Source organism: Anser cygnoides, chromosome 15 (genome assembly GCF_040182565.1).
Source record: "Anser cygnoides isolate HZ-2024a breed goose chromosome 15, Taihu_goose_T2T_genome, whole genome shotgun sequence".
Classification (NCBI taxonomy): domain Eukaryota; kingdom Metazoa; phylum Chordata; class Aves; order Anseriformes; family Anatidae; genus Anser; species Anser cygnoides.
The window spans coordinates 14,728,151-14,736,927 of record NC_089887.1 but is presented as its reverse complement, the minus strand read 5'-3'; the positions used below and the strand labels follow the sequence as shown (position 1 = coordinate 14,736,927).

General features: G+C 38.1%; 1 long non-coding RNA gene across 2 annotated transcripts in view; it reads left to right on the top strand.

Annotated features, from left to right (window-relative positions):
- The first annotated feature begins 3,414 nt into the window (after window positions 1–3,414).
- Window positions 3,415–8,777, top strand: part of LOC125183042 (uncharacterized) — a 525,727-nt gene continuing 520,364 nt past the window's right edge. Inside the window, exon 1 of one of the 2 annotated variants that reach the window (XR_010825017.1) lies at window positions 3,415–3,579. This is a non-coding gene — a long non-coding RNA (uncharacterized lncRNA). The remainder of the gene's footprint in view (window positions 3,580–8,777) is intronic. The other variant, XR_010825016.1, reaches the window with a different exon arrangement.

Genomic DNA, 8,777 nt, shown 5'->3' with positions numbered 1-8,777 from the left:
TCATAACCATCTGCTGAAGCTTTGGAAAGACTTGGCCATTAATCACAATGTCTTTTCAATTGCAGTCCCTAGTAAATGTGTTTTCTTCATTTATTAAGAACCTGTTATGCTATCATTTAATAGCACAAGAGAAAGGGGAAAAAACCCTTTTAATGAGACTTTGTACACTCCTTTTTTTAATAACAATGGATTGTTTCATGTTAAATTTAAAGCATAAGGCATGTAAGTTCCTTAGCAAGTCATTTATTAGTTGGCTCATATAATCAAAAGCAGTTCAACTGGAATATGAGCATTTGCTCTGATTCTAGTTTTAAAACACAGCAGAAACAACAAAAAATACATACTTTACATGTATACTTTTATATGTACTTTTCCCTACCTTGAAAAGTCAAAACTTTTTTCGTCATGTGATTGCCCTTGCAGATCTCATCAGTGATGGTTCACATGCTGTGTTCCATAGATCAGAGTTTGCAAAGCTTGCTTTCTGATGAGTAAGAGGTTCTCTAGCCATCATCCCCAAGCTAGCCTTGTTTCCTGGTTTGCTGTAACTCGTTTTATTGCTTTATCTTCTTTACTGATGCTTAGCTCACCAATTTAGGTTTTTGTACTGCCACATAGCACAGTAGGACGTAGGCATAGAACTTGTTGCACAGCAGAAACAATACTGTTTGATATTTTTAAACCTCAGTCTAAAACCGCGGAGCTGAAATTATAAATCACAAAGTATGTTCATATCAGTGCTAAAAAAGTTCCTTCTCTCCTTATTTAGTCTTAAACTTGAAGAATTTGGTGCTCTGTGAAAATCATTAACTGCTAAGGCAAGTCAAAGGTATTTATTGTTCTAGCTACCAAAAAAACAAAACAAAACAAGCAAACAACAAAACAATCAAACAACAAACCAAACCAAAAAAAAATAAAAAATAAAAAAAAGTGTAGCAAGAAATAGGAAAAATTATGCTTAGTCTGTCACATAATTGCTTCTTTTTAAGGGACTTTTCTTCTGAAAATAATGGGGAAAAAGATGCTAATAGTGGCTAGTTTTTTAAGGGGTAGTTTTTTGTCATGAGTGCACGTTTTCCTTGCCTTGTGATATAAAGGTAGCCATGGTAACTAAACATTTTAATCACTCCTTTATGGTGCATTTCTTAAGTAATGAGTAGGTAGAACCTGCATTTCATTGTTGACCTAATTAATTCTGCCCTTTTTCTAAATAACATTTCAAGATAACTGTTCTTATTTTAAAGTAAGTAATTAAAACAGAAACACTATATTTGTGAAGGAGATCAAAATTTTGCACTTGAAACTGCTGCTGAATCTGAATGAATGAATGACAGAATTTCTGTACTTACAAAATCCCCAGCTTTCATGGACAAAAAGGAAATCCCATGACTCTAAGAAAGTACTCGTATTTAATTATAAGTCAGCTGCAGTTCTGCAGGCACTTGGCCCATCAGTGAATGCAGCATCTCAGAGAATGTTAAAAGAACACTTGAGATAGTGGCAACTGCTGTACCTCTGCACCAAGAAATAGTGGACTTTGATCTCAGTGCCAAATGTTGAACTCTTTCCCTAATTTGTGAATCATTTTGGATTTCTATATTTATAGAATCATAGAATCAAAGAATATCCTAAGTTGGAAGGGACCCATACAGATCATCGAGTCCAAATCCTGGCACTGCACAGGTCTACCCAAATTTTTAGACCATGTGACTAAGTGCACAGTCCAATCGCTTCTTAAATTCAGACAGGTTTGGTGCAGTGACTACTTCCCTGGGGAGCCTGTTCCAGTGTGCGACCACCCTTTCGGTGAAGAACCTCTTCCTGATGTCTAGCCTAAACCTCCCCTGCCTCAGCTTGACACCATTCCTGTGGGTCCTATCACTGGTGATTAAGAGAATAGGTTGGCGCCTTCCCCTCCACTCCCCATTGTGAGGAAGCTGTAGGCTGCGATGAGCTCTCCCCCCTCCCCCCCCCCCTTTTATGTGGGAAACAAGTATACATCCATATCTGCAGTGTTGGTAGGGGGACAGTCACAGTTCTGTTGTAGGGGAAGCTTGTCAAGACTGGAAATTAATATTTTTCCTTTTGGGTTTTGGATGTGTGAATGGTCCAAATGACTATAGAGTGAAAAGAGGGTTGATAACAGGCTTTTTTATTAAGTTGTATTTTGTGATTATACTTTCCATATGTGCTACTCGCCAGGTGATAACTTTTAGATATGCATTAGAATACTACTATTGAAATTCACTACTATGAATATTTCACACAATCTGTGGTCCTCTAATCAGATAAGTCAACTTCTCAGCAAACTTTTTGCCCAGAGGTATGTCCCATGTGCTCCACATTCTGTATCATAGAATCATAGAATATCCCGAGTTGGAAGGGACCCATAAGGATCATCAAGTCAAACTCCTGTAACGGCATTGCACCAGCATCATTGCTTTCCTTATAAAGAACGTGATTATTTTAGGCTAAGGTTTTAATTTGCACACCTTCTTTTTCTGTGGTGGTCTTAAATCAAAATCCAAGAGCTACTGTTTTCAACAGCTAGGTAAAGATTTTGAGTTCTGCTCACCTTTGTGGACACTGAAGTTTACACGTACTCAACTGGCTGACAGAAGAGAATGAAGCAGTTTCTTTGTGTCAGAATTACATGTTTTCAGGACAGTTGTAAACCTCTTGTAATGAATCTCCTCAAGACCGTCAGGGACCTTCTTAAGTAGGAATTCTTCACCCTTGTCTTTTGGATTCCAGAAGAACTAATAAAATGACATTAGCATGGTAGGCTTTTACTTATGAAACAGTTGTAAAAGCAGTTATTTCATGGCCACTATTGAGATTTGACATTCTCAAAAAAATGTAAACTCTGACTCATATCAATTGACTGAGAAAAAATAAATCATATTGCTAGTTGTATGGATGGAGCTTACTATATATGAGTTGCTTACTGACTAGTTCACTGAAGGTTTTTCTTTGTGGCCCATTTGTGCTTAGTTCATGTTTGACTCATGCTGGTAGATGTAGCCTGCCATATCTATGCTACAAGTGGAATTACCAGTTCACCTTCATGGGTCCTTCCAGCCTTCTCTGCTGCAGACTGTGCTTAAGCAAGAAAAAAGTGGGAATGAATCTCTCTCTGTGTTATTAGAGCTTATTATAGCATTGTGCTGCTTCCTTCTTACCCAGTGCTTTCTACTGCAGCTTTGAAGGAAGGTGTAGGAGGTAGAGGGAGAGTTAAGAGAATTTTATGAATTTTTATTCAAAGACACTTCCAGTGGTTAATAATTTTGGCAGGGGGGTGCAGTGGCCTGTTGCAACTAGTACATACTTCACTAGAACATGTCCAGGGTTAAGCTAGGCTTTCGTAATTTGTTTTCAATATTTTGTGACCAATAAATAGCTTCCCTGCACAGCACCCTATCTTCTTATGTTTGTGCTTTGAAATAGTCACTCAGTCATTCCCTAATTCATATGAGGGAAGTGGAACATGGATGTTGTTTCAATGTAAGCATTTTGGAAGCTGGGAAAGATCACTCTGCTTGGCACTAAATGCATGGATTTAGGGGAGCAAAATGCTGGGTGAGTATTTGAGTGTGAAGAATTGGGGGAAGAACAGGCTTTGTGCAGCTGGTATGTCTCTTTTAGAAACCAAAAGATATGCCTGGTCTCAAATGTGGGATGTCTGCATTTGTAGATGTTTCTTGTATGTTAATTGTCAGGGATGAAGCACAGTGCTCTGTCGGCAATTGCAGTTGTGCAAGGAAACATGAATTTAAGTTGGAGAGCAAACACAATTAGCATTGGTCTTTAATTTTCTTAAATTAGAAAAATATATTTGGTCCAAGCATTCTACAAGATTATGGGAAAAAAATGATGAGAAATTATTGTGAGTACTGTGTTGAGTGTCAGGCACCATGCTTTCTAAACTCACATAGCAGCCGATCAATTTGACTGTGCTTTTTGCAGGCTGGGATGTAGCCAAATTAGACAGTCAGTTTCTCAGTCTCGGTATGTAAATATAGGAGGGTTGTGTCCCTAAGCGTCTGCGCCTTTGACTAGAGGGAAAACAACTAAGAGGGGTTAATAAGAATGAATTCCCTAGGCCACAGTCCACTAGAAAGGGAAAAAATATATATTTCTTTTAAGTGCAGGGGGGCACTCATTACACTTAATGAAGTGGAGAAAAATCTGAGAGTAAAAGGCTCCTAATTAGGTTTTCACTTGGTACAAGTTTTTTTTTGTCTGACAGATCACTTTGGCAGTGATGCAAAGCAGCTCTGATATATTTAGAGCAGTTTGTATTCAATATATGAACTCTTACCCACATCTCTAGGCAGAGTTCACACATTGAAATGAAAATTCACCTGCACTTCTGCAAGGTGAAGGGGTTAATCCCCAAATGGCTGCAAACTGTACGTGTGTGTGAGAACTTTGGATTGCAGAGCAAAGTGGCAAATGCTGAATGTGCAGAATGGCTTAATTTCCTGTGTGCAGGTCTGAGCAAGGTTATTAAGAAGCCCTTTCAAGTTGAAGACTTTCCCCAGGGAAGCTCCAGAAACACAGGAGCCTTAAAAAGAGGGGTGGAGAAGAGGAGGAGGAATAAAAAGGGACCAAAATGTGCAGAGGCTGTCTGTGTGCTGCATAGAAGATGGAGGCGATATTTTTTATAAACCTGAGGTGAGGCAAGGTAGCAGCAGCATGAAAAGGAGGAGGGATTGGGCTTTCATCAGTGCTTGCTCTTGCTCCTGATATCTCACTCAGATGTGTTGCAGGTGTAGAGAGCATGCTCACACCTGAGAGAATAAAACCTGTGGGTGCTGAGTGAGTATTGAATCAAAAACTATAACTGAAAAAAAATAGAGGAAAAAAAGAAAAAAAAATGGATTTTTTTCTTAGTAGTACTGATTTGGTAAATATTTATATGTGAATTTTTGGTTTGCTGATGCTGCTGCATCTTTAGAAACATCAGTCTAAGTGGAATCCTCTATCTGCTATCCAGGCACAAAGCACCCAGTGCCTGTCTAGGCAACTAAAGGCATATTTTTCTGGAGGGAGAGGGGCATTTCTGGGGAAAGGAGCAGCCAAAGTCAAAGAAATGTGAGCTATAATTTGGGATAGTCATGTCACTTAAAGGGATAAAGTTTCTGAGAGGTTCTCTAGAATTCTTCCAAAACATTGATCAAATTAATGAGAGAAACCTGAATGGCTTGCAGAAATTGAGGAGAAAGCAGCATATAGGTTATGTGTACTTTTTGAGCTATCTGAAGTGAAGCAAATGGGTTCAGGAATGCTTTGCAGAGTTGAACATCAGCTTTTAGTCATGTCGTGTTCATAAATAAATTCCAGAGAGTCAAGAATATAGAACAACTGGCATCATCGCTAGTTTTAGAGTCAAATACTCATACAGTGACTTTTTTGAAGAGGTAACAGAAACATCCTGCTCCTGAGCAGCTGCAACCAGACAGAAGCACAAACCTACTCCGATTTTAAAAGGCTGTGGCCATGTGATTCGGAGCATGGTTTGGGTTTGAGTATCCCTCAGGACTGAGAATCATATCAGGGCATGATCACTACCCAGGGCCCAGACTACCTTCAATCTTGACCTTCCTGATAAAGTTCCTCTGCATTGGTGGGGAACAGATCCAGAAATACCTCTTCTCTGGTTGGGCTCTTTGACCCCCATACTTTGGAAGTTGTTCTCACTGCACTTCAGTAGTTTCCTGGACTGCTTGCAGTTTGCTGTGCCACTTGTCCAGCAGATGTCAGTTTGGTTGAAGTCACCCAGCAGGATCATGGCCTGTGAACATGATGATTCCTGGAGTTGAAGTAAAAAAAAAAAAAACAAAAAAAAAAAAAACAAACCTCTTCATCAATATCCTGTCCCTGATCGGGTGGACAGTAGTACACACTATCATTAAGTTGCCTCTGTTGGCTTGTTCTCTAATATTCACCCATAAACTCTCAAACCTGATATGGGTCTGGCATGCTGAAACCTGAACATAGCTGTTAAAACTTGCAGAGAAGATTGCCAGAAGCTATGTTACTTCTTTACAGCATTCAGCTCTTTAGGATTATGCTCTGTGTACATATGCATGTGCTTTCCCCTCTTACACTGTGTATGTAGCGCTATGGAATTGGGAAGGGAGACCAGAAATTACTTTGTTGCTTAGAACTCTGAGATGATTAAATATCTTTCTGAATGTGTTTTCACTCATGACTGGGGAAAATGGCATAATGTGAAACTGAAAAATAAAATAAGTACTAGTATCGTCCTCTGCTCTACTTTCCACAGAGTAATAGATTGCCCGTGTGTGCTGGCCATCCCTGTGCCCAAGTGCGGCAATCGCTCTGTGATTTGTCCCTTGGTTAGCTCTGGCAAGTCCCTCTCTCATTCCAGCATTTGGTGTATTGTCTCTATGTGCACTAAAAAGGCAAGTATAAATAAAACAATGGTGAATTCATACAAAAGCTGGAAAGATTGTGAAACACAGTTTAAAGCTGTTTCCACCCTTGATGTGCTTTCCTAGTGCAGATGGTGTGCACATACCAACAACTGCTAAGATGCAGGCAAGAATGATTCTCCTGGTTTTGTATCAAGACCTAAACATTAGCACGCTCAAATCCCCCTGACATTTTTGACTAATGTGTGATGTTTTCCTGTTGTAGCAGGATGCTGCTGGAGGAAAGCTGTAGTATGAAGAATAGTTTAATCCAACTGTATTATGTCAGCATTATGTCTTAGCCAACTTAGTTCCTTGACCAAATTAATTATTTTTATGAAGAACACTGTGTAGTGTCACAGGCAACAGGATGTTCTAGAGACAGAATTGAGAAGAGAGATTAAAATAATTATAGCTACAGCATTATCTCAGAAAATGACCCAATATTGGTAAATACCTGAGAAGGCAAAGAATAGTAAAATAACTATAAAGGAATATATAATGCACCCTATGAGTTTCAGCTTCTACAGGTGAATGATTCTATTTGGAAAGGTCAGGATCATTTAAGGTAAGACTTCCTTGCATTCTAGACGCGTTTCAGGACACACACCTTTTTTTGAAACATTTTTCAAATGGTATCATATCCGACTTTTTTTGTTTGTTTTCCACTTCCTCTTGGTTTTCATATAAAGAGTATGGGGGGAAAGGTATCATAAAATAAAATCCCTTTTAAAGTGGCCTAATGAATATCAACAGACAAAGTCCTGTTAAACAGCTCAAACCGACTGTTTATCACCACTGCACAAGTCTGTGTAACACATTTTTTTGGAAAGTTGCTAGAGGGGAAAAAAATGGATTCTTGGAAGAAAATACATTTATACAAATGTCATGGGAAAAACCTGTGGGATTTGGTTGTAGGTTTGTTTGTTTGTTTAGAATAGGTCTACTTTTGAAGTGTTTTATGAAAAAACTGAAAATGTAGAGAAGAGAAACTGACAATATCACACTGCCTTTATGTATAAGCATAATTAGATAATTGTGTTAAGCAGAGTTTCTGCTGATTCCATATTTTAATGCTGACAGTGGAAGCTGACATCTTTAGTATAAAACCTTTTTCTTGATCACCTATACGCATTATGAATCATATTTTTGGTGTCTGATGTACTTTGATGTGTTTTACGCAGCTTAGGTTTTATATATGTGAAATCTTTTTATTTCACCATTAGTATTCAGAGTAAATTTATTTTTATTTAAACCGTCTCTTTGCTGAATTCCTTAACCTCTTTAATTAGACTGATGGTCTAGAGCAGTGTTTTTCAGATTTCAGATGATACTTAAGCTAACATTTTAAAAACCACACAATAACTTTTGTACCTCATTTTTCAGGTACATACAAAAAATATATATGCATTAAATATATGTATGTGTATATAAAAATACATAAAAATACAAATAAGTACATATTCAATTAGCAGTGTTGTGTAGCTACTGTGAGTACAGCCCATATAACCATGAGAAATTGTTCCTTCCTCTGTTCAAAACTTGTGCCTCATATTTCTGCATATCAAGGAAAGAGTTTTTTGACATCTAGCGAGTCTGATGAAGGAAAACTTGCTCATCAAAGCGTTATAACAGCATAGGGAAGAAGAAATTGCTTATGTTGGTATTTGAAGATACAGAACTCTTCTGCGCAAAGGGCAAGTTCTGTCATAGTGGGCTGCTCCATTGCATATTGCCATACCTCAAGACAGACATGGAAAACTATACTGAAATATTGCCAGTAGTTGCAAAAGCAGTCTTAATGGCAGAGATGCATATAAACAGGAGATGTGGTAGCATAAGTAGTTACCTGCCATGAGTGACCTTGAGCTTAATGTAGGGTTGTCTGTATTGATTTTATCTTACAGCATGTTTTTCAACAGAAAAGCAAGAAGAGCCAAATCCTCCTTATTGTTCTTGAATGCTGCAAGACTCCTTATGTGTATAAGGGGACCAGGAGGTGACTCTATAAAAAGAATATTTAGCTGGGTTTTTAGATCATCTGCCTGATTCTAATCTTTGTAGGCATAGAAACAGTTTTTTTTTTTCTTTGACAGCCATGCATCTGAAATTAGAGTTTAACTCCTACAGTTGTCAAAATAGATTTTCTGTGGTGTCAGAGCTTTTTCTAGCATCAAAAGAATATTCAGTTTAAGTTTCATCCCTGTCTTATGAAGACTTAGGTTAGATTTTTATATAGGCTTATTTCTCATCTTCAGTTGGAAGTCTAGGTGCAGCTTTGTATGCCCCCAATCGTTATAATTTCTTCTAAAGGAAACAGTTTAGAAACAGTTTAGA